The sequence below is a fragment of the Rousettus aegyptiacus genome, unplaced genomic scaffold (assembly GCF_014176215.1).
Source record: "Rousettus aegyptiacus isolate mRouAeg1 unplaced genomic scaffold, mRouAeg1.p scaffold_m13_p_11, whole genome shotgun sequence".
Classification (NCBI taxonomy): domain Eukaryota; kingdom Metazoa; phylum Chordata; class Mammalia; order Chiroptera; family Pteropodidae; genus Rousettus; species Rousettus aegyptiacus.
In genome coordinates this window covers 34,784,098-34,810,554 of record NW_023416286.1, presented here as the reverse complement: position 1 = coordinate 34,810,554, position 26,457 = coordinate 34,784,098, and the positions used below count along the sequence as shown (strand labels likewise).

The 26,457-nt window shown below is 35.4% G+C and overlaps 1 protein-coding gene, 1 long non-coding RNA gene and 1 pseudogene across 8 annotated transcripts in view; 2 read left to right on the top strand and 1 right to left on the bottom strand.

Moving 5' to 3' along the window:
* Positions 1–26,457, bottom strand: part of DLC1 (DLC1 Rho GTPase activating protein) — a 351,657-nt gene that overhangs the window by 178,136 nt on the left and 147,064 nt on the right. The window lies entirely within an intron of this gene.
* Positions 1–26,457, top strand: part of LOC107504131 — a 124,552-nt gene that overhangs the window by 24,821 nt on the left and 73,274 nt on the right. The gene's annotated exons all lie outside the window — the stretch shown is intronic.
* On the top strand, positions 17,109–25,524 carry LOC107504130 (annotated as a pseudogene).

Below are 26,457 nucleotides of genomic sequence, written 5' to 3'. Positions count from 1 at the left end.
TAAAATTATGATATTATTAAAAAAGAAACATCAAATAACATTATTAGTAATAAAATGAAGTACCATAATGGGGCAAAATTAAATAGAACTTGAATAGAAAAATGGGAGGGCGGAGGATCTGAATAGACATTTTTCCAAAGGAGATAGTCAAATGCCCAATAGATATATGAAAAGATGCCTAACATCACTAATCATCAGGGTAATACAAATCAAAACCTCAATGAGATATCACCTCATGCTTGTTAGAAAGGCCATTATCAAAAAGACGAGAGATAGCATGTGCTGGTAAAGATGTGGACAAAGGGGAATTCTTGTATATTCCAGGTGGGAATGTAAATTGGTACATCCATTATGAAAAACAGTATGAAGGTTCTTCAAAATTTTTTTTAATTAAAAAAGTTTTAAAATTAAAAAAACTACTAAATGATTCAGCAATCCTACTTCTGGGTATATATCTAAAGGAAATGAAAAGAGGCTATCAAAGAGATAGCTGCACTTCCATCTTCGTTCACAACAGCCAAGGTATGGGTGTGACATATATATCATACATATTAATATAAAATGTATATCATATATACATGCATGCATATATAAAATTCTATATAGATATATAGGAATGAGAAAGAAGAAATTCTTGTCATTTGCAATAACATGGACATTTAGGTCATTATGCTAAGTGAAATAAGCCAGACAGAGAAAAACAAACACTGTATGCTATTTATATATGGAATCTTAAAAAAAAAAAAAAAAAGAAGGAAAGAAAGAAAAAAAGAGAAGCTCGTAGAATCAGTGAGTAGTAAAGTAATTATCAGGGCTTGGAGGTGATGAGAGCTGGGGAAGTAGAAAGAGGGAAAATTTGGAAGAAGGGTATAAACTTTCAGCTACAAGACGAATAAGGTCTGAGGATCTGATGTAAAGCATGGTGACTACAGTTCATAACATAAATATATAACTGATAGTTGCTAAGAGAATAGAACTTAAATGTTCTCACCAAAAAAAGAAAATAAGTGAGGTGATGAATGCTTAAATTAGCTAGATGTGAAGAACGTATACGTATATCAAATTACCATGATGTACACTTTAAACATCTTATAATTTTGTCAGTTATACCTCAATAAAGCTCAAAAAAAAAAAAAAAGGAAAATGAGAGTTATGGAACTAAGAGTAAGGTTACTAGACCCAGTAATGGTACTTATAAATCATCATGTAATTGTTTTCTCCTCTGAAGACAGATTCATACTACTCTTAAAAAATATTGGCAGTAAAAGAGACTAAAACTCTCTTTGAATCTGTGTAGAATTTTTGTAGCTCAATTTCTTTGTCCTATTTCGAAAGGTAGAAAAAGTAAATTGTTAGGTTAGTCTCTGGCATTTCAGAACTCTGCCTTGTCCTTTTAAGGATCAGGATCAGGATCAGATTCTCTATAAAACAGGGAGATCGCTCTTCTTCACAGGGCTGCTGACAGGATTAACCGTCGTAGTTTCTATAAAGCACGCGAGGTCCTTAGGAAAAGGTTGCTGTTCTTACATTTTGTTACTATGGCCATTATTGGGCTCAAAGTGTCTCAACCTTTCTCACATGATAGGTTTAGAAATTTAATCCCAGCAACTATTACCTATGACTATCATCTTATGGCGAGAGGAAGGAGGGGGAAAGGGAGGAGAGAGAGAGAGAGAGAGAGAGAGAGAGAGAGAGAGAGAGAGAGAGAGAGGGAGGGAGGGAGGGAGGGAGGGAGGGAGGGAGGGAGGGAGGGAGGGAGGGAGGGGGGGAGGAGGTTTTAGGCTTTAGGATGTGAGGAGTGAATGTAGGGGAGGGGATTAATGAATTAAGTAAAAGAAGGTTCCTCCTTCCTCCTCCTTCCTTCTTTGCTCCCCTTCTCCTCCCCCCCCTCCTCCCTCCCCTCCTCCTCACTCCTCCACCATCCTCCCCCCCTCCCCTCCTACCTCCGCCTCCTCCTCCTCCTCCGACTCCCTCCTCCTCCTCCTCCTCCTCCTCTCCTCCTCCTCCTCCTCCTCCCCTCCTCCTCCTCCCTCCGCCTCCTCCTCCTCTTCTTCTTCTTCTTCTTCTTCTTCTTCTTCTTCTTCTTCTTCTTCTTCTCTCTCTCTCATTATGAAATCTAGTAAGTTTCAGGTATACAATTTACCAGTAAGGTGTATATGTATATATATATATTGCATTGTGTGTTCACCATCCATAGTTAGATTTCTTTCTATCATCACATATTTGATAGGGGTGAAAGAGGTCAAATATGTGGTGACTATCATATTTAAAGCATAGTATTTAGTTGAGATGTTTACATGTCTAGTCTACTCTTTGTGGATGTTCTAAAACAAATTTAGAAAATTGACCTTCTGGTTTCTATTCACCTTAGTTATTCACGTATAAAATGCAGTCAGCATGAGGATATTAACTTGTACTGGAAACCTCTTATAAATCGATCTGACCCAAATCTCATTTGGGATTTGATGCTTTCTACGCTATAGTCCCTGACCACACAAAAAGTCCACAACTGATGTTTTCTTTCCTCCCTTCAGGGTACAAAGTCCTTAGAGTTGGGGTAAGAAGAGTAGGCTCAAATGGATAATTAATTTTGTTGCATGTGCGAGAGGCTTCAGTGCACCTCTGCTATAGGTCAATCTAAGGAAATAGCATCAATCTTCATTTCCAGAAATATCAAATATCTTTATGAGATATTTATGACTCCTGAGATCCTAGCCTTTGGAATTTACAGGATTTGGAAATTGATATGGTTTTCAAATAAGGGAAAAATCTTTCTATGGATAAAAAATAGAGGAGGGCTTTGTTTTGGCAAGATTGATCTACAGTGAAAAAGCATATTTTTGACTTAATCTTGATCTCTGTTTAGTTGTTCACTTCTTGTTCTCTGGGTGTGAGCATTGACCCTGTGCCCTGCCAAAGGTTTAGCTATGAAGACACTATCAGATGATTAAATGGCAGAGTGGAGGCTAACGCCCAAAGAGCAGGGCATTGGAGGGACTGAGCAGGCTTTAAGGATCTTTTCAGTATTCTTTCTTTCATAGCAGAGTCATCTGATTTTTTATTCCCTTCTAGAAGAACTTCTTTGACTCTATATGCTAAGAAAGCTATTTTCTCCCTTTATAAGAAAATTATTCTTCAGTTTTGGTGACATTTGTTTATTTTTTTTAAAAAATGTTTTTAAAAAGAATTTAAAAATTGATTAAAATCCATACTATATGTTATATTTTAAGCTTAGCTCCTGAATTTTTCTCCCTGACTGAAGGTCAGGGTTTTTAAATTAACTTTTCTATTTTGTGACAAATAAATGAACAAACAACAAAACAAAACAACACCACACAAAACAGAAACCCTTTAACTGACAATGTTATAAAAGGTTGGAAATAGGCGATTAAAGGATGTTCATGGAGATAGTGCCTCAGTATATGAATAGCTAACATTTACTAGGTTCTTAGTATGTATAACATACAGTTTTAAGCTTTTTCCCTGAACTAATTGACTTAATCCTTAAACAACCCATGAAGTTCTGGAAAGTAAAGCAACTTTTATGAGGTCACAGTTAGCAATGGAAGATAGGATACAATCACTGACACACTAACTTCTGAACTCACTAACACTAATTTCAAAATATTAATCAGAGTATTCTGAAACAAAGGAGGAGAAAGGTTTGGAGAGGTCCCATGATAACATATTGATTCAGATCACAAAATATCTGTGCAGGAATCTCTGTATTAGACATTTAAAAATTGTCTCTCTTCTTATAGCTAAGGCATTTAAGACGAATGTCTTGCCCCAAATCACAAGTTGAACAGCGACAGGGTTTTTCCATGTTTTATTCTATTTTATTACAAAGTATTCAACTGAGCACGTGTAAGTGAATATTTAATAAAAATGTTAATCAATGAATTGTGCATGAAGCAAAAATATTTTGGCCTCCATGTAGCCAATGCCAGTTACTTTAAATTTCACCATGTTCTGAATGATTCTTTTAGCTATCATCGCTGCCTTCCTTTAAATAACTACAATGACCATATTATGATGTGGAGCAAGGAAAGTCAAAGTTGAATGGATCCAGAATTGCATAACTTCTCTTTTAAAGTGAAACCAGGCAGTAATTAAGAGCTGGATGTTCCTCAGCTGATTTATCTTTGTATGTGAGGGAAAACTGCCTCTTTGGAATATGGCTTATGAATAATTGATTACATTCATGAGATTTCTCAGGGATGAAATTTTAAAACCGCTGACATGATTTTCCATTAATTAAAGCTAGTTGTTGATTCTTATTACATGCCTTCATATTATCCTACGTACAAAGTTTTCTTTGTGGAATTCACAATTCAAGTGAAGATAATAAGTGAAAAAATAAAGAATAGGTGAATGCAGTGGATACTAAAGGCAATTATGAGCACCATCATTGGTGTGACATTAAAAGAAGTAGGAAAACGATTGATAATTAGGACTACCCAGATGGAAATGAATGATTTTCTTAGGCCTTGAACCTTTGAGAAGAAGGTGTTGGTCAAGAGGATTCTTTTTTTGGCTTTGACTTCTGAGAAGAGGCATGACTAGATTTGAGTCCATGTCCTGAGGTTCTATAGTGTTATTATATCTGTTGCTTGGTAAGAAGCTTTCTATGCAAGTTGCCCGTATAGGCTGAATATATACATGTTCATTGAACATTTGTGGAATTAAAATACCAAATTCATATTTGTATGTATAGTTTAAATAACACATATGACTGTTGCTTATGAGAAAGTGCCCATAAAAAGCATATTTTTGAATTCATTAGGGGCTTTTGTTAATAGTTGCCATATGTTTCATTTGAACTGTATCCTCAGGAAGTGATTTAACATTTCTGGCAATAAAGCAATTAAACAGGATTTTCCTGCTGGCCATATGGGTTTGCTGTAACTTCATATTTTCTTCTCTCATTTCTGAATGGAACAAAGGCGCATCTACTAATAACTTCCAAATGAGAGAAAAAAGTAATTCACAATCTTTTGCTATGCTTTTCTATGATATTCACGTGATAGAATAACAACCTTTTGTACGCCTATACTGACCCTTCAATAGTTCTCCACATGTAAACATTCTCATTTAAGTTAATCCGTTAAGGTGTTTTACAATTGAATTTTTAAAAAGCCATTAAAGAGAAAGCTTTTTAGTAAGAGAGGAGGAAACAATTTGCTTTCTCTTAATGAGGTCTTTTAAAGCTGTGTGTGGGAGTTTAAACTGTGTGTGAGTCTGTTTGTGTTTTTGGATGTAAAAACCGGTTGGGGAAATGCTGATTTTGACATGCCTTGCCGGAAGTGTTGTAGACATGTGTTGATTCTTTTGGTCTGCAGTTTAGATGGCTTTCTGCACTTCAGGAGGACCTCAGCTGGACACCTTTTAGGAACTTACACTAACTACATAGATTCTGCTATCCTAAACAGTAATATAAGTAAAAGATGTCATGTTAGAATCCATTTTAATACAATGCTAATTGAAACATTCTAACTGATCCAACTTCTTCTTGATTTTAGGTAAAAATAAAGTATGATTTTATTAATATGCCATGTCCTTCACTTATACAAATTATTTTCCTATTCATTTTTTTTTTGGAAATGGTACCAGTACCACTGTTCAGAAGGTACTTTGAAAGCCAATCCCTTCAAACAATGAGCAGCTATGACAGACTGAAAGAGTCTATTTGTAGATTTCATGAAGGGATATATTTTTTTGTCCTGGATTAAAAAACAGCATTACGATTCATTTTGTGCTTTCTCACTTTATAGGTAGTACTTATTTTTCATGTTTTTAAAATATAGAGATGCTCCTAAAGAAGTTTATGGAATATTCTGTTTCGTTCTACAGGAATTTCCTCCATTTACCTTTTTAAAAATTGCAAGGATCAATGGCAGAGTAACTTGTTTCTTTCCCTTAAAAACAATCACTGTTGTTCCCACAAAAATGTCTTACAGAGACATTTCAAAATGAGTAATTATGTCCTTAAAAATTTCGGGAAAATCTCCCTCAGTGATGGAACAGCCTCTGTCTCAGAGGAGAGCACAAGAGCCTACTCTGGGCACAATGGACAACAGGAAGAATTTGGGAATTTGCATTTTTTAAAAAAGATATGAAAGACAACATAAGAGGGGAAAAAAAAGGTGAATTGGAAAATGGGTCGTTTCCATCTCTGTTTAAAAACTTTTGAAATCACTCGTCTGTCATATTGTTAGCTAGTCAATGATGTCTGTTTGCTTTCATCCGAACAAAGAAGTTCATTGAAAGGCTGTGTCTGATTGACAATCTGATATCTATTTTGGTTTATAGACTATCTCTCTATCTTTGAGACCCATCGTTCTTTCATTGAAAATATAGACTCTTTGGTGGAGGTGATTTAGATATCATTTAGTCCTGTTTCCCAAACTACAGCACTTCGAATACCACCTTTACAATTTTTACTACATATATCACCTATAAATTATTTAAAAATAGTTTAAATATTAAATTTAAATAAATTTCCTTTTTTACTTGACTTTTTTAAATAATAAAAATAAATGCAAAAATTTACGAGTTTGAATTTTGGGTTATATTATTCATAACACATTAAAATAAATAACTACAAAATTTAAAGTGTTTATCCCTGTATCAGCTGATGTACACCAGTAGTCTATGTAATTATACTTTAAGAAACACTCATCTAATTCTTTCTCTATCATTTTACCTATGAGGATGTTGAGATCCAGACTTATAGGGACTTGCCCAGGTTTGTGAAATTCTCATTGGCCAAATGAGAATTAGACTAGAATCCGGGTCTTAAAGCACTGTCCATGACACAATTATTCATAAAACTGATGGAGTCAAGAGGTCACCAAAGCTTTATCCCTCCTAGAGTTTATAATTCCAATTTAGCTTAGTTTCTCAACCATACAAGGGAAGACAATGGAAATTCAGTTACAGAGGACAAGATAATGTGCTGGTATGCGGACTGCCTTCCAAGTACACGTATATACAACCCAAGTGAAATAAATGTATGAATAATTACCTGAGAAATGTAATTCATGTTGTGTGTCCTTTTTATTTCCAAAAGAAATTGGACATGCCTTATTTAATAAAATTGTCAGCCATAAGAAACTTTTTTTTTTTGGTCAAGCTTGCTGACTGTAACAGCTGCTTTTACAGTTTTGCACATCAAAATGATAGCTTCTTCTGTCTTCTAGAGCACAGAAAATTGGGGTCTCAGCTCCAAATAGTTGTGCACGTATTTGAACAAAGACAAAATTGACTCTTAAGGGGTGTCTTGGTGCTGAGCATAGGCTCACCTGTAGTCTACCTTTGAGCAGAGATGGTATAACCCTCCCCTGGATAAGTAGGTAAGTTGGGCTTCTCACCTTTAAAATTTTTTTTTTTCCAAGTCACTGGCATTTACTGTATTTAAAGTTGGTGACTCTCTCTTTAACAAACTTCACAGCCTATATTCTATATTCATTCTATATTCATCATTTACTGTATTTAAAGTTGGTGACTCTCTCTAACAAACTTCACAGCCTATATTCTATATTCATTCTATATTCATCTCACATAGTCAAATAGAAAACTTAAGGCTATCTAACTCCTGAAAAAATTCTTGTTGTGGGCATTTTTGTTTGGCATTATGGTTTAAGAGAAAGACTATTACACTAAATAAAGAACAATTAGCAATCTAAATCAACAGGAAAATCCACGAATGGACTCTTCTCATCATTTATTGTAATTCTTAATTATAATTCTATATCTCCAATCAATCCACCATTGAAGATATTATTCATGACAAAATTTAATACCCTTTAAAGATATTTCCATGTCACAAATTACTTCCAGAATTTAACAAATCATGTTCCGTTCCCCAACTTCGTTATTATGAAAGTTTAGTGCGAAATGCAGTGTTTAATTATAGTAACCATAATTACCTGCATTTTGGTATAATCATTTTACTCTTTATATGGCTTTATATAATTTTGAAAATTTTTGATCCTCCTTTTTTGTGTCTTTTGCTGCAAGTTGCTCTATTTTTGTAAATATGTAAGTTATATATTTTAAAACATTATCTGGTTTTATAATAAACCTTAGTGATTCTAGAAAAAGAATCATTGCTGAAGTTCTTGAATATGTTCATAAGTTTTACAAGAAAAATTGCATTATTTCTTCTCTTTTAGATATTTGATATATATGTCCTTCAATATGCAAATCTAGAAAAGTATTCTTAGTTTGGTACAGTGATTTGTATATGGTAGCCATTTAGAAATACGGACTGGTTATTCAAGGTAGCTTTTTTTTTTTTTTAAGTCTGGCTTACAAAAATTTACAATTAGAATGGCTCTTTATTTTTCTTGTTGGACTATGTTAACCAGAAATTCATTTGCCCCCAAGAGTTAAACTTATGCTATTTTGTTTTTCTTAGTAGCCCTCGAAATCAATTTTTTCATTTGCCCATGTCCTTATTTGTCTAGCTTGATTCATACTTTTTGCTCTATTTGATTGGCATTACAAAGCAACTGTTCCTGCTGCAGCTTATTACTATGCCACTGCCTTCCTTTCAAAGCTTTAATGATGCTCCCGTTGCTTCCTGGAATGTGCAGCTATGAATAATGTACTCTGAGATCCTCATCCTCTTGTGCCTGATTCTAGTTAATCAGTTAACAGACACATGTTAAGTGTCCACATGCATAGTTTTCATAAAGTGCTGTGGTGGCACGAACAGAAAAGATATGCTGTAAATATAAGTAATCTAACTGTGAATTCAAGACTGTAGACTGAAACAGAACATCAGAGGTGGATGTGAAGAAGTACTAACTTCCTTGCTGCCACTAATTAGTTCTATGACTTTTGGAAAGTTTCTAGCACTCTCTTCATCTGTATAAAAGGATAGAAATAACACCTACATCTCAGGATTATTTGTGAGGATTAAATGAAATGCTTCACAAAAGGGGATTATAATAGTACTTGTCCCAGAGCTCCTAAATTTAAATTATTCCTATTGTTGGATTTGTTAATGTCATAAAAAAGTAACTACATATTTATTCCAAAATAATGCAAAGGTTATCTGTCTCTTCCTCTTCCTCTTTCTTCTGTCGGATTAACTTGTTTCCTCATGTCCATTTCGCTTTTATTTATTTTAAACTATTTATAATAATTATTTTTTTGTTATTTAAAATATATTTTTTTTTCCTTGGTCAGTTATTTCCTTTAAGTCTTTTAAAGCCCATTTTGGAGGCTACCATCCTCAGCCCTCATCTTTAATTTGAATCCTGTAAGTAACTGTTGCTAGGTGAGTCTATTCTTTGCCCCATAAGGTATAAGTAAGAGACGCTATTCTTCCTGGGTCCTTACACAGAGGAACAGACTCCCAGTCTGTGCATTTTGGAGCAGCAGGACCTGAGTGTATGTGGAGGTGATCCCTGTACCAGAGGTGCAAAACTTATTTTTTGTACTTGTGTGAACTTTGAACTATAGGAGGATATCTGAGGCCATTACTCACATTTAGTCAGAACCCTTAATGGGATTCATCGCCTCCTGAATTTTCCCTAAGATAAATTTTTTACGTGATTCAGAAATTATAATTACTTTACTCTTTATTATTTTTATTATTTATTATTATATTTACTTTATACTTTTATCCAAGTATATTGACTATTTATATAGTTATAATGTATATAAATTTATTTGTTTTGTGTATTTTCACTTAGTTTCTTAGAACGTATAGAGATAAAGCATTTCACTCACATTCATCTTGAATAATTTAATTGCTACCAGTTATATTCAAATATAAGCTTAGATTTATATCAATAATTCAAGGTCTATATGTTTATCTATATACCAAAAAGTTACTAATATTCTCACGGTTTCATAACTTTCAACTTAAAAACCTTTGACAGAATTAGGCTTCTTGTAGAAACTCAAAATATGTACCACTAAGTCAGAACTACAAAATGAGTATAGATTAAAACTACTTAATAATATGCATAAATCTCTTTATGATGTCCTATAGCCTTGTTCACTAAACTGGAATTTACTCTTATCGAATATTACTTTATGTAAGTGTACTCTTGGCTAGGACCCAAAAACACTTTTGTTACCGGAGACAGTCATTGTAGTAGTACTCACTAACAAATTCGATTTAACATACATATTTTACGTAGGCTGTAAACCACAATGCCTTATTTACACCATGACACCAGACTCAGTTAAAACACAGATTCTATTACATCTGTCAATGTTTTTGGGTGTTCTGCAGTGTTAATGAAGCTCATCACTTTAGACCTGAGAGAACAGAATCCATTATATGTGATTGAAAACTAAGAAAGAAATTTGCAATTACAGAGGATGAATAGAAACTGATTTTTAAAAAAATCACAAGGGCTTTTAAAATGAGAATACTAATCGAATAATAAACACATGTCTAATTCTTTTGAAGTTGTAAATCGTATGAACATTGAGATATTTTTAAATGTTTTGCTTTTTGAGGATGGATGGATACATAGACAGAAGAGACGTCTGTTACCATTTCTGAGGCACACACCTGATAAATCCATATTATGTTAAGAGGTGTCTATCATATGAGAAAGAAATATGGGTTCATTTAGAGATGAACTTGATGCTTGGGCCTTCCAAATGCCCACTTTGATGGCATGGTAAATATTTTGTCTCCCTAAATCAGAAGGTCAGGGAGCACAACTTAATTTCTTATATCACACTAGGGGTTGGAATCCCTTCCTTGCTGGTTAGCTTCCATTTGCTCCTCTAGATTTTCTTTCTATTCTGTTGTCTGTGCAGGAAGTCTGACCTGGATGAGAAGGGATGCCATATGCTCTGGTTTGCCTAGTAAATTTAGTATGTTTCAGAATATTTATTAATTTATTATTTATTTATTTAAATAATAGACTTTATTTTTCTAGATCAGTTTTAGGTTTACAACAAAATTAAGCAGAAGGTACAGAGATTTCTCCCCCTTAACCCTAGGCCCCCTGCAAAACCTCCCCCATTCTCAACAGCCTCCACCAGTGGTACATTTGTCATAACTGACGAACCTATACTGACTCATCATTATCACTCAAAGTTCATAGTTTACATTATGGTTCTCTCTGGCATTGTGTATTCTATGGATTTGGATAAATGTATAATGTCATGTGTCTATTATTATAGTACTATACAGAATTGTTTCATAGCTCTAAAAATCCTCTGTGTTTTGACTATTTATCCCTCCCTCATCCTAACCCCTCTCAACCACTGATCTTTTTATGGTCCTCACAGTTTTGCTTTTTCCAAAATTTCATATCTTTGGAATCATACAGTATGTAGCTTTTTCAGATTGGCTTTACTTACTTAGTAATATGCATCTAAGGTTTTTCCATGCCTTTTCACGGCTTGGTACCTCATTTCTTCTTAGTGCTGAAAATATTCTATTGTCTGAAAGTACCAGTTTACTTATCTATTCACCTACTAAAGGACATCTTAGTTGCTTCCAGGGTTTGGCAATTAATTATGAATTGAGCTACTACAAACATCTGTGTGGAGGTTTTCATGTGGACATAAGTTTTCAACTCCTTTGGGTAAATACTAAAGGTGCTATTGCTAGATTGTATGGTAAGAATGTCTTTGGTTTTGGAATGTTCATTTTTTGATGACATAAAATTATGAATAGTTGTATTAATGCAAGTCAGAGTGGGGTTGTCTTTCGAATTTCTATCTCATCTAGTAGTGTGTGAGATGCATGTGCAGAGAACAATTCTCACTTTAATATATGGTCATATCTGAAAGACGACTGGTGATAAACAGCCTCCTTCCCTGACCTTTTCCAGAGGTAATCTAAAAACACCTTCCTTTCAAGAACAGCAACCAGGTTGCTGGCTGGTTTAACCAAGTGCACTCAAACACAAGTGGTGAGGGACAGCTGACTCCTGATTTCTGGTGGTGATGAAAATGTCTGACACTGCTGCCTTACTGGTGATGTGGTGTCCCAGTCAGTTTGGCTCTGGTGTTTGCTACAGAGCCTGGCGATGTAGGAGGGAAATATGGGTTAGGTGTATGTGCAATATGTATAATGAAGTATGTGGAGGAAACAGAGATGGAATAGTTCTGCCATAGAGTATATAGCATAGAAGGGATATTTCTACTAAAGTAGCTTCATCATTTATGTTATGGTATAAACATCTATAACAGTTATGTAATTGTTGGGTAGCATTTTTTTTTTTTGCAGTAATTGCAATTAATATTAACAACTCCTTTAACTCTCAAAAGTTTCCCAGTTTGTCAGATAATTTATATGGAACACTTAGTATGGATTCTATCCCCAGCATCCCATGTCCCTAGCTTCCAGTAGGTTGGGTCTACGGGAAGCCCCAGTAGGGGATATAAAGGTATGATATTTTAATTTATAATAAGAAATACACACATGTACATATATAGAAAAGGGATGACAAAAATGTCTTTTGTTTTCCTAATGATATGACTTTTGGAAAGCGCCAAACCGTGTGATTAGAGGGTTGGGACTTTCAGTCCCTCCTCTTCCCTCACCCTCACCACCACCTCCGAGGACTGCAGGTTGAGTCAGTTGCCCGTGGCCAATGATTTAATCAATCTGCCTACGTAATGAAGCCTCAATACAAACTCAGAAGGAAGAGGTTAGAAGAGCTTCCGGATTGGTGACTACATAGCAATGTGATGAGAGTGGCAAGCTTGGAGAAGGCACGGAAACTTCAGGCCCTTTCTCCAAACCTTGCCTCAGCTCTTCCATCTAACTATTCCTCAGTTATACCCTTTCATAATAAACCAGTAATCAAGTAAGTAAAATGTTTCTCTGAGTTCTGTGAGCCACTCTAGCAAATTAATCAAACCCAAGGAGTAGGGTCGTTGAACTCTCTAATCTACAGCTGGTCAGTCAGAAGCACAGATGTCACCTGGAATTTTATTTACATCTGAAGCGTATATGTGCGTGTGGGTTGGAGGCAGTTTTGTAGGACTGAGCTTTTAATATGTGGGATGTGATGCTATCTCCAGGTAGATAGTGTCAGAATTGGGTTGCATTGTAAGACACACAATTAATATCTGGAGAATCACTTGGTGTTGTGGGGGAAACCCTCTCCTGCATTTGAAATTGGTTCCAGACCCCCTTTAAAGGAGGAAAAAGGATTTATTTCCATGGATCCAACCTGGGGATGTTGCCTTGAACTGGTTGTGTCTTTTCATCCAAAGTCATTGTTCTTCTCAAGGCAGCTGACTTTGCAGACTCTTCCTCTCTAGTTTCTGGTAACTAACTGTGTCTTCCTCTTTGGGACCTTGGAAGTGATCACAGCTCAGCTATGACTAACTCCCCTGGTTACTACACTATCCCTTATGTTTCTCCTGCCCTTTACCTTTGCCTTTGCAAATAGTCTCTTTGTAGCTATTCCTTCCCCATATAATTGTGTTTCAAGTGTTCTTTCTATTTCCTCTTGGACCCCTGATTGGTACGCCCTTATTCTTTTCTTCTATGAATGAGCAGGGAAATTTTGTCTCTCTTCCTCCATCTGTCTCTCTCTCTCTCTCTCTCTGAGGGGATTATGTGAGGCATAGATTGTAATAAGCGAAAAAGTCTTAAGAACCACTGATGTGTCATTATTAGTCTTAGTCTTAGAAAATTGCATTTAAAAATGGGCTAGTAAATACTGAGCCTTCTGTGAGATGAAATTTGTGGCACTGACACAGTTTTAATTTATGTTAATAATAAAAAAAGAATCTTTGAGTATAAGGAAGATTAAGTACTAATATTAACAATTAGCCATATTTTGTTTGTAAACGTGTCTGGGAGGATAATTAACTGGCAAGTTTGAAAACATTAGTCCAGACTGAATTGCTTAAATACTTATTTTTTATAAAAAACTTGTTAAATATTTTTGCATATTAGCCATGTAAGTAACAACTTTATAGATGTAGCATGGTTAGCTGAAATTTACATATAACTTTAGAAGTTAAATAAAATTTTGACTTTATCATTAACCATTAACTAAATGTTTTACAAATATATTTTCAACGAATATTTATTAAAGGCCCAGAATATGATAAGGGAGGGAGATGGAAGGCAGTAATTTAGAATTCTAGGAGAAAACACAGGGATAAAATGACCACGTTCAGCACTCTTTTGACCAATATCATTAAAGAACTAATGCTCACATCTATCTCCTGGGGTGGAAGGATCTGAGTTAAAGACACTAGAGGGGTCCAAACAGGGGAAGAGAGAAGAGAAGAAAGGGGAGAAGTTTGAATCAGGACCTTAACGAGGCCTGCATTTACAAAGGCAGGCAGAAATTGAGGAGTATGAAAAGTGGGTTGAGAAAGGAAAGTCAGAGAAATAAGCTGTAGTTGAGAGAATTTAGGCTCCTCTTAGTGTAATTTTACCCTTTGTTTTGGGTGCAACATCATCCAATGATCTATTTTTTTCTGTAATTAACAAAAAAAAAATATTTGGTAGAATGATTTAAAATAAAAATATGAAAACAATGTATTTTCTCCTTTTAAGGATTACAACATAGCAGGGTCTAAAATCCACAAAACTAATATCATCCCAATTACTCGAAATGCAAAATGTAGTATCAGAAGAGAATAATACATTTTTTGAATATTAAGGCTTATTGATCTGTATACTTAACAGGGAAACAGTTAATAATGGAACTAGAGATCATAAAGCAATTCTAAAGATACCTAAGCAGTTAAGTGCATCTTAGAAACAAAGAAAATGTTCCTCCGTAATAAGACCCTTTCATCTTTCCAATTAATCACTGCCTTTTTAAATTTTTTTTACTTATTTTAATTTTTTTATTATTTATTATTATTTTTTATGCCTAGGTCTTCCTAGGTGATTTCCCACTCAAGTACTAACCAGGCTTGACCATACTTAGCTTCTGAGATCAGACATCGGGCTTGTTCAGGGTGGCATGGCTGTGGACTCACTGCCTTTTTTAAAAATAGGAAGTTAACATTATGTAAGCCTTGAGTCAGGAGGATAATTCATACAGTTTTCAGGAAAATTGAAGGATTTTCTGAATTATCTATCATCTATCTATCTATCTATCTATCATCTATCATCTATCTATAGATCATCTATCATCTATCATCTATCTATCAATCTATTATTTTTCTTTTTTTGATAAGAAAGAAACATACTTTTAAAATTGTTTGTCATTTGTAGGATCTCCCGATAATGTTTCACAACAAATTCACATGGCTCAGATGAAAGAGGTGAACCAATTTTAAGTATTTTTTATAAGAATTCAATAAATGTGCTACGTTCTCTGGTAAGCCTGTTTTGAATGTCCACAACTCTTTCCTTTAGTATTTGGGTCAAAAATTTCATTTACAAATGGTACTTTTCACATATTCTCCACTATGGGAACAATGAATATTATAAAATTAAAGATTTATTGAAATAGGCCTGAAAAATATTTTTATTCAAATCAATTATTTACATTGGCTTTTTGAACGTGCTTCTTTTTAAAGAACTACAGTAAATTTTCCTTTATAATAAGCACATTTGCGAATAGAAAATAAATTAAAATTGCTTTTATTACATGCTTAATTAGTTAATAAAACCATTTAGGATATCATCTACTGGTTATTTTAACTGGTACCCACTGCTGTTGATCATTTTGGTTTTGAAAGACAACCATATGTCATTTGAAAAAATAAATAAATAATATAGTCTTAATTGTTATAGTTATATTATATGTTTGGAAGCTTTTTTGTTCTACTTAGAGTGCAAGCACTTTACTATTTTTATTTACTTGAACCCCCTATTAAACTTTCTTTGTTGGATACCAACTGATACCTTTAATTTAGATTATTACCTTGGATTTCATATGGATCTGACATTCCAATGTATAATTAAACCCCAAAGTTATTTAAGCTGGGAATCTAGAAACCTGGGATCTAGTCTAGTACCCTTAAGAAGGTCAAGTACTTTAGATCACAGTTTTCTTGTTATAAAGTTTTAGCTTATCTTTAAAATTCCAAATTGAAATAATTCTTCATTTGTGTTGAAATGTCCTCATTTTTCTTGGAAATGTCTGTCAGAAGAAAATGTAACTAAACTGAAACCAACGAGTTCCAGGAAGTAATATTTCTTTACTGCAAAGAGTGGCATTACCCATAGAGTTTAGTGTGATGGTTTTAATATACGTTCACACATTCTTTGACACACATCTCTATAAAAGGTGGAGCCTTCTTCCTCTCTCAAATAGAGTATGGCAGAAGTGACCTGTGTGTCTTCTGACTGGGTGTCATAAAAGACACTGCAGCTTCTTCCTTGCTTGCACTGGGATAAGCCACCTTCCAGGTCAAGTCACCCTATGTGGTTCACATGGTTATAGCCACATGCATTAGTCATATTGAAAACAAATCTTCCAGTCCTAGTCACTCTTTCAGAAATCTCAACAACAACCTCATGTGAGATGCTGAGTGACAATGAAGTTGCTCCCGAATTTCTGACCCAAAGAATTTACAGTCATTGTTATTGCTAAATTTTGTGATAATTTTTATGCAGCAAAAAGTAACAAATACATTTACCTATTTATTTAAATGAGGAATTATACAACTATCTTTTGTATATATCTGCAAAACTATAAACTAAAATTCATCTTGCTGCCTATGGAACTAGGTTTTTTTTTTTTTTAGAGCTCCTTTAAAAGACTATTTTATGTTTAAAGACATTAATTTACCCCTTATATAAAAAACACAAATTTCCCCTGCTTTAATTAAACAGCATTTCCTTTTGTGGCAGACCTAACGGCAATAGTAAGATGGTCTGTATTCTTTATTATTTTCTTTCATCATTTTCCGCAGCTAAGAATTCTGCTTGGGTTGATGGTTGCCATTTATTAATTTACATTTATTGAGCTCTTTTGTACATTTTAAGTCAAAATAGAAACTATATACAGCATAATAAAAATTTATTTTTACCCTTAAGGAACTTAGATTTTTCAAAAAAAGCTATGTGAGCATACACAGTCAGGCATATTGACATACACGCAGATATGTGTGTATGTCATACCATGTTGATATATACACAGAGACAAAGTAATTTGGCAAAATGAATACTTTATTGTTGAGTACTTACATATAATGTCTTATTTAATCTTCATAGTAATCCTATGAGTCATAAAATAAGTGTTTCACTAAATGGTGAATTATTTCTTTTAAAAATTAATATTATTTTGATTATAAATGTATTTTAGAGACTTTGAAAATACAGAAAGATACTCTGATGTGGTTCTAGTGTAAACCAATTTAGCAAGCTGACTAAAGAATTATGTGAGGTAGCTAATGTATCTCAATGTGTTCAATTTTGCGGCTTAATTAGAGCCTGTCTGGAGGTGCCATTGAGCACAGAAGGGGCAAGTCTGTTGCTTGAGAGTAGTGAATACAGAGGTTGGTAAATCAGGCTTAATTTTTTTTTTTTAATATTGTTGTTGTTCTCTCTCAAATGTGTTAACAAGGGGACTCTCTAGAAGTATCATAGAAACAAACTAAAGATTTTTAGTAGCTTATATTTTTGAGGAACATGTGACAGATATGTACCTAGGGCAATTTCTGAAAAATGACTTTAAGCTCTAATTTTAACAATAGGATAAACTTTCTTTTCTTTTTTATTTGCTCTGTTAATTTGAGTAAGCCATTAGTTTCCAAGTCAAATCTAAACCATGTACTTTTACTCATGAAATGAAAAAATGTAATATGTATTTTTTTCAGATTAGAATCTTACTGCATATCAAGCTATTGCAGTCTTTACTAACTTTGAAAATTTGGAAATTAAATCAATCCAAAAGCAATTACAATGATGTTTTCCTTCATAAATATCAAAAATGTTATGTTTGTTTTTGTGTTTTATATGTATATGCATACTATATCTATAGCTAAGGTGACTAAGAATGTATCAAGTAGTCTTTGACAATACTTTGTTGATATCATATAAAGAGTATTTACCATAAGAGATTCTAAGTGATTGATTTGCGTAAACTCGAAATGCTAAAAAATGTTCTGAGTTTCTTAAAATTACAGGCATATGAACAAACTATGCAGAAAACAGACACAAGAAAGGCTCTGGGAGTGAGGATCAGAACAGAGCATTTTTTTTTTTTCTTAGAATCTTTTAACTTATGTCAATTATTTTATAAAATAACTGGAAAAAAAAACAATAAGAAAAGAGAAATCTCAGAAGCTGATAAGTTTTGGTTTTTGCTTGTATAGTTTGTTTAGAGCTCTGAAAGCCCTGACAGGAAGTAGGAGCGAGGCTAATGAGTTTTGGCTTTCGGACCAGAGCCAATCCCTTGAGAAGACTGTTGCATTATTTCATGTATGGCAAGAAGGGATAATGTGATACAAAGAAAAAAAAAATTTATTGCTTCCAATAGTCATACTAAATTGCACAATACTTCTGCAACACTTCTCAAATACTTAAACATGTTCTGGGACAATAATTTTGTATATATACAGAAAAAACCCTCAGAAGGTCATAAATGTTGCTCTGCTGCAAAAAAAGAGGCTGATGAGTGGGTGGTTTCTGAGGCCCAATCATAAGGCAGAGACATAAATAAAGCAGGCCATCCGTGAACAAGTCTCAGTAAATAATTGATCTTTCATGTGGAGACAAACAGCTGCTGCAACTCTTTGGAAAATGCTCTACAGATTCAAAAATTCATAGAAAAAAATTTTGACACTCTCGCAGATGAAGATTAGGACTGAATATTTTCCAGGAATAGTGGACACTAAGAGAAGAGATTGTCTTCCTGCATCACAGTTTTAAACACGCAGTGGTTTATATTTATTGAAAATTAAAGTAAGAAAATGGCTCAATCAACCACTCATTCAATGTATACTGAAGACTTAGTATTGCAAGGTAAAGAGGAGAATATGAAAAATTATGAAGTACAATCCCTAGTCTCAGTGAACTTGAGATTTAAGAAAGAGAAAAAGACATTCAGTTCCTCAAGGACCTCCAGAAGACCACAGGTGCCATGCCAGGGCAGGCTGCCCCCAGGATGTCTGGGGACAAGGCAGGCAGTGCTGCCGGCCTCTTCATGAGCCCGTGCAGAAGTTCAACAGGGCCCAGGAGAAGATACTGCAAAAGTTGGGGAAAGCTGTGGAAACCGAAGATGAACGGTTTGAATCAAGTGTCAACAACTTTTACCTCTAACAGTCAGAGGGCCTTGAGCTATACGATGACTTCTTAGTGCAGTTGAAGTATGAATGAAAGTTCAAAGAAAGTGTCAGAAACCATGTAGGAGATCTACAGGAGTGAGTGGGACAGTCATGAGTACTAAAGGCCATTAGAGGGAATAATGATCTCCTTTGGGAAGACTATGAAGAGAAACTAGCTGACCAGGCTTTGAGGGCCATGGAAAACTATGTAGCCTAGATCAGTGAGATCAAAGAGAATTACAAAGTGAGGTCAGAAAGTCCTGGATTATGATAGTGCCCAACCACCTGGAGGTGGTACAGAATGCCAAGAAGAAACATGAAACCAAGGCTGCTCAGTCAGATGATGAGTTCAACAAAGCCCAGGCTGTGTCTGAATGCCTGAACTAGGAACTACCAGAGGAGATGCCTGTTCTTTATCATAGTTGTACTGGCTGTTACGTGACCATCTTCCAAAACATTTCCAGCTCGAGGGACATCTTTGACAAGGAGATGAGGAAGCCGAACCACAGTCTCTACGTACGAGGTGATGAACAAACTGGAAAAGCAACATTCCAACAAAGTGTTTATGGTGAAGAGACAACAGCAGTTGCTCTTTAGTCATCTCTTCCCCAGTTTGAATATAGACAGTCTCCAACCCTCGTACCTCGCCCACCAGTCCCTTTGCACTTTCCTTGAAGAGTGAGAAGGATGCCATCACAGCAACTAAAGAAGAGCTGGCATCCGATTCAGCCCAAAGAAAAGACAACTCTGAGATTAAAGAAGAACCCTTAAAAAACAAGGAAATAGAGGAGGAAGAGGCTGAGGCAAAGTTCTCAGGGAGAAGAGCTTCTGCCAGCCTGCAGTGGCCCCACTCAGGCAGAGCACTCTCTCACACTAGGGTAGGTGAGTCCCAGGAGGAAGTTCTCCCTTGCTCCTCAACTCTACCACCAGGTAGAACCTTGAACCCTTCAAAGTAGGCTTCATCTCTCCCAGAAATAGTCCTCTGAACTTACACTTCAACTGAAGGGTTTAAACAACCCAAGAAGAGAGCTTAATAGGCCTCCTCTACCCAGAGCCACTACTAGCCACAATACCTCCTCAGGGAACATACTCTCCAGCCCTATAGCCTCTGACCGGGGTTCACCCACCAGCCTCAGGTCCTCCTTGGGGGCTGGGATTCCAAGTTCTAGAGCCTCCTTGGAGGTCTCTCTCAAACCACCACCACCAGAGAAGCCAGTAAGAACTCCAGAGGCCAGAGAAAAGGAAAACACTGACAATCTTAAACAAGAAGGACTTTGTACTCCCTTACCTCAATGATCTCTCAGTTTTTTCAAAGTCTGGCAAGGCAAGGAAGATGGAAGGCAAGGAAGAGAACAATAAGTGGAAACCTGGCAGAGATGGGAAGTTGGATTGGAGTGAGTTGAAGAGTGAGTGGGAGAGGAAAAAACAGATACTTGTTCACTGAACCATTGATCCAGACATTGATTCATCCAATCTGGTTTTAAACAAATTTATGTGAGAGACAATACAGTTCTGGGTGAAAAATGAAGTATCAGTTTGCTTCCTTGGAGTGGCTTATTACAGTCTAAATGGGGAGACAAATAAGTAAACATCTTCTCTTTCCCCCTCCTTTCCCAAAATACCTTGAAATAAGTATTAGCATCTGGGGCTGTGACTATCTGCCGGTCTCACATAGCTTCCCAATTTTTTTATGTCAAGAGATACATAAAAAAGGATTATATTAGTATAGATCCTTGGATTGGCTAAAAGGGTTTCTCCAGGCTGGAGTTGTGTCCCAGAAAAACACATCCTTGTCCTTAGCTCCAGCCTGTGGCGTAAATGGTCATGTACAGACTGGTTTAATATATCATCACATCAGCCTAGGTATGGTCAGCCTTACTCATATCTAGGTTCTTACCATCAAAACTATAGTTCAAGAGGCCTAGAGAAAAGAAATTTTACTGAATTTAGGAGTGGGTTGGCTTTTGGGTATTTTCTTGACCACTCCTCTTTTGTAAAATCAGGAAATGTCACCACTGCAAAAGTAGCATTTATCTAACACACATTATTATTTAAAAATCTTTTTTACATATTATACACTTATAATGCTATGTCCTAATGCTCCAATTAAACTCGAAGGCTCCCAAGGACAAGCACTCTGAGTATATTTGCTTTCTTTTCGTCCTCCTAGTATCTTTCACGCTGTAAGTAATGCTTATTGACTGACATATACACAGGTATGTGTATTCCACACTTACTGCTCAGGCTTTGTTTGTAGTAGAAGAGAAAGGAGCATTGTTTTATTATAGACTGATTTTTGCCTTTAGCTGATAGACTTATCTGATACTAAAAGAATCAGGCAAAATCTGGCTGAGGTGGAGTTTTGGCAGACTATGGACACATATATTGTTGAATTGATTATTAGATATTTAACTCAATACTTGTGAACTCTTGACTGAACGCAAAGGTCTACTTTATTAAATAAGTGTTGGGTCCGTACCTCTTTTTTTCATGCCAGCCTCCTTCAGTAGAATGTTGTGTATTTCGTGTTTTGAAAAGATACTAATTATAGGTCATAGTTTTGAAGCCAATGCGTTCACACCAGTCACTGGCTACTTTTCTCCATGTCTTCTTTGCTAGCTGGGTCCTTCCTATTGTGCAGCCCGATGCTTCTGCTTTATGCTTCCAGGCCCCAGACCCTAGGTGTGCTACATCACATTGGGGGAGGCTGTGGGGTGTGTACCTAGCCAGGGGTTAGAATTACATGCATCTGTCTTTCCTCACTATTCGCCTTTTTATTTTTGTTTTGATTACTTGTTTAATTTTTCTCCAAACTCTCTGTGGCACAACAGCTGAAAACAACAATTCAAATGACTTTTCTCATAAGTAGAGAGTCATGAGCATGGAAACAAGTCAGCCCTATAGGTAGAATTTCCTCTCTAAAAAATGTTTACACTCTTGAAATTAGTTTAAAATAAACAGAAAGAATAGACACAAAAAGAATTAAAGATAAAGCAAAGACTATGCTCCCCAAAACTTAAACAAGCCTTGTAGATACATGAACCTGTAGGAGAAAACTCACTCACTCATTTCTGACTCACTCTCAGCCAGGTTCCACTGATCACAGAGGTTTCAGTGGTTTCTTGGCTTCTATTATACCAGCTTCCTAGTAAACAGGTTCTCACATTGGTTGCGCTAGGAAATTATTTGGATTGATGGTTTGTAAATAAGCCCAAACTTTTAATTAAATTTTTATTATTTTGTAAGTACCAGACTGGCCATCTTGGTTTTTCTATTGAGGTTTCCTCTTAGTCAATGTGATGCCTGATCCCACGGTAACGAGGGGCTTACAGAACGCCCAGTGAGGGCAACGTGCCGGCACCCATACCCTCGGTCCTGGCAAGTACACACATGCTTTAATCTTAGCTCAATGTAGTTATAAACAACAGAAGATAAACCAATAGACACTTGCTTATGAGTTGACTCTAATTTTGAAACATGATTTTGAACAAAAATGGTTTTTACTGCAATACAAAAATAAGTTCCTCTTTTAACAATCAAACTGAGGCCTTGTAAACGATAGTTACCTTGTTAAAAAGATGGTTTGTTTGCTTTGTATGTGGAAAATAGTGATGGAGATGAGAAAAACTGGTCTTCTCTTAGGTGACAATTCCAGTTTGTAGGTTCTTTTTAGCTCAGAGATTTGAGGCTATGAAGCTTTTTTTTTTTTGGTATGCAAAAACATTTGTACTTCTGAAATTTTGAAATTTCAAAAAATAGATTGTGTTTTTTAAACAGTAACTGAAACGATTTTAAGCCTAATAGTATATTCACAATCTTGGCTCAGTAAAAGGTAACGTTCTGAAGAAGATTGAGAATAAAGTACATCCAAATTGAGGACTTGTTATGAAGATCCATACTGTTTTGTTAAAACAGCTGTTGTTATGGTGTATCAAGAAGGGGAAAGAAATCAGTATGTCTTATTTGGTTAGGTTGCATTCTGTTTACTATTGAATGACTTCAAAGTTAAAATGTATATGTTCTAATTTAGAAATGATGCAGACAGAAAACATCAAAAACAAAAACAGAAACAAAAACAAAAACAAAAACAAAATCCCCCAAAACCAAAAGAAAGAAGGAACCTATATAATCCCTACAACTCGAATGTTCCACTTACTGTTTAAAAATACTATCTATTTTTTGAAATTTCAAGATTTCAGAAGTATCAAAGTTTTTACAACCCCCAAAGAATAAAATATTAACATTGGCATCAGGTCAGGCCTTGCTCCTTGGTTTAAGTGACTTTAATATTATCTTTCCATGTCTCATTCCTTTTTGCTAGTCTGTTTCTTGACTTAATGTGCTGAGAATGTGACCACAGGACAGAGTGTGTAACTTCTGAGGATGAAGACCCAAACCATGTTAGGTTGACATTAGCCTCGATAAAACAACAAATATTGTTTTATAAATAAGCTTTGACATTTTTAATGACCTCTAAATTGCACATAGTAATGGCTTGATTGATGGGAATATTTTGGAAATGGAATGTAAATTGTGTTTTTTCTCTAATGCAGCTTTAAATTAAAAAAAAAGAAAAGTTAATTTCAACCAATATCGAAATCATTGTAAAGTGAATTGGAATATTTTCCTGCCTTAGGAAATAAAGCATATTGAACACAATGCAATCTTTCTTTAAAAACTTTGTACACCCCACCCTCTAGTTTCAAGAAATACATTTGAGGGTCAGAGAGTAAGCGGAGTACACACAGTATACCCTAGAAACTTCATGAAATGATTAATATATGCTGTAGGCTGATCTTGGGTTTACCTTTTTTTCTGACACATAAATTATGGGTTACTTGATCAACCTATCAATTAATCCAGGTTAATTAATATTTTAGAGAATTAAGATAGTATATTTAGAATACATTTAAATGTGATGTTTTCTGAATTATACTGAATCTCTACTAAAATGGATGCATAAGGATGATTCTGTGATTCTGGAACCTCTTTTACAGAAGTTTACAAAAATCAGATCTCTATTCTCTCTGAAGGCTGAGAAATGGGTTAAATCAGCTCTATATAATTTCCATAGCACTGTGATTCTAAAAAAGTTATTTAAGTAAAATAAACTGAATTTAAGTTCATTAAAAAAATTATACTATTTTTCATATAGCACTTATCACTATATCACATATATATTTAACAAATTATTTCTTTATTGTCTTATTACTAAATGCATGAAAAGTTCTTGCAAAACATCCCTTAATTACCTATATTATAAAATGCATAGTAAAAATTTTCTAAGACTCGGACTGCTCAAAGGGGGAATTTAATGTCGTAGTAAGAAATGGTTCTCCAATTTGTTATGAGTGTCATTATATTTTTTCATCCCCCATGTAAGACATAGTTTTATTTAAAATATGTAAAACAAAGTGCACAGCAACCCAAACTAAATGCGAGTTCCTAAATGGTTCATTTAGGAATGAACCATTCATTTAGGAATGACTCATTCTCCTTCATCACCCAACACCAATCTGTCAGATAACTACAAACATGTTCATTTCATTTGGCTCTATATTAGAGCAGGAAACTCATGGTAAGATCTTAGTAAGCCCAGAGTTAGTCTGGGAGAAATATTTTCTGAGGATCTTCTCTGTGTGCCAGGCACTGCTCTAGCACTAAGAAAACAGTGATGAACAGGCCAGAAAAGCTACTTCTCTTAGGAAGACAACTTTCCAGTAAGGGAATTAGGCTAAAAACATTGGAAATAAATAAGTTAATGTCATATTCAGATAAATGTGAGGAAGAAGATAAAGTAAGGTCATGTGGTTTTCAGTGACAGAGGCTTGGAGAGGGCATGGAAGATGCCTTTAACCAAAATAGTCAACAAAGTCAGCTCCCATGGAGATGGCATTTGAGTTGCAACCTGAGTAAGGAGGGGACAGCCCTTCACAGATACGTGGGGAAGCAGCGGGAGCCGCAAGTGCAAAGCCCACGGCATGGAAAGGAGCTTGATCAAGTGCTCAAAGACAGAGATAAGGATAGAGTCACTGCAGCATAGGTTAAGATGGGAGAGGATAGATGGAAGAGAGGTTGGGAAGCAGGGCACAGGCCAGATCTGTAAGCCCTTGTAGGCATTTTATGCTAGTTGCAATGGAAGAAGCTGGGAGGTTTAAAGCAGGAAGAGTAAACCTGATCTGAGGAGTGCTTAGAAAGATTACTTTGTTTAGAAGACAGATCATAGGGGCAGAAGACCTACTGAGATGCTGGGAAACAGTAGCGACTTGAACTGGGGTTGCGGGAAACAAACATCAATTATCTCTGGCCAAAGATAAAGAAAGAGGAAAATATCTGGAGTTTTTTTTTTGTTTTGTTTTTTGTTTTTTGTTTTTGTTTTTTTTTTTGTAGGTAAAGTGGGCAGAACTTCCTGACACATGGATCTGAGGGGTCATTTAAAGAAAAGAGAAGAATCAAGAATTGTTTCTGGCTGTTTGGTTGGGATACTGGCTGGAAACCTGATTGTGTGGGGAAGAAACCAACTGTCCTCCTTTTGTCATGTTAAGCATGAGATACTTGTTAGATATTCAAATGGAGATGTTATAATTATAGCTATAATTTATCAGTACCTACTGTGGGCCAAATGCTGTTCTAAACCTTTTGAGGTACAATGGCTAATTTACACCTCTCAACTATAGCTGAATTTACAGACTATTATGACTACTAAGGTTATAATAACATAGTAGAGTCTGAATTTGCCCACAGAAAACCCGGCTCAGGGGCCTTACCTGGTTATCATTGCCCTAAATTGAAGGCAGAGAGAAAGACTGGACTTAGGGAAGAGGTCCAAACTTCACATATACATTTTAGAATCATGAGACTAGAAGGTGTTTTCAAAACCACTGGACAGGATGAAATCTCCCAAGAAGAGAGTGCAGAGAGGGAGGAAAAGATGGCTGGAGACAGTGTCCTGGGCCCTTAACCATTTGGAGATCTCTCAAAGAAGGAAAAGCAAACATGACAAACAGCAGGTAGTGTGACTGGAGGAAATCAGGCAAATGGATATAGAATCTGTCTAAAGTTCATTGTGTTCAAATGTAGGACTTTTGTTTTCTAAAGGAAGTCATGTTGAGAGAATATGGCAACCAAGGGCATGTGTGTCCCACATTTTTCTCTATGGAACTCTAATATTTGTAGAGAAGACAATGTGAGCACTCAAGAAACTTTTCCAGATCACTTCATGTTTGCTATGAAGTCATGCGACTTTCTGATATAAGATGGAAAACAATT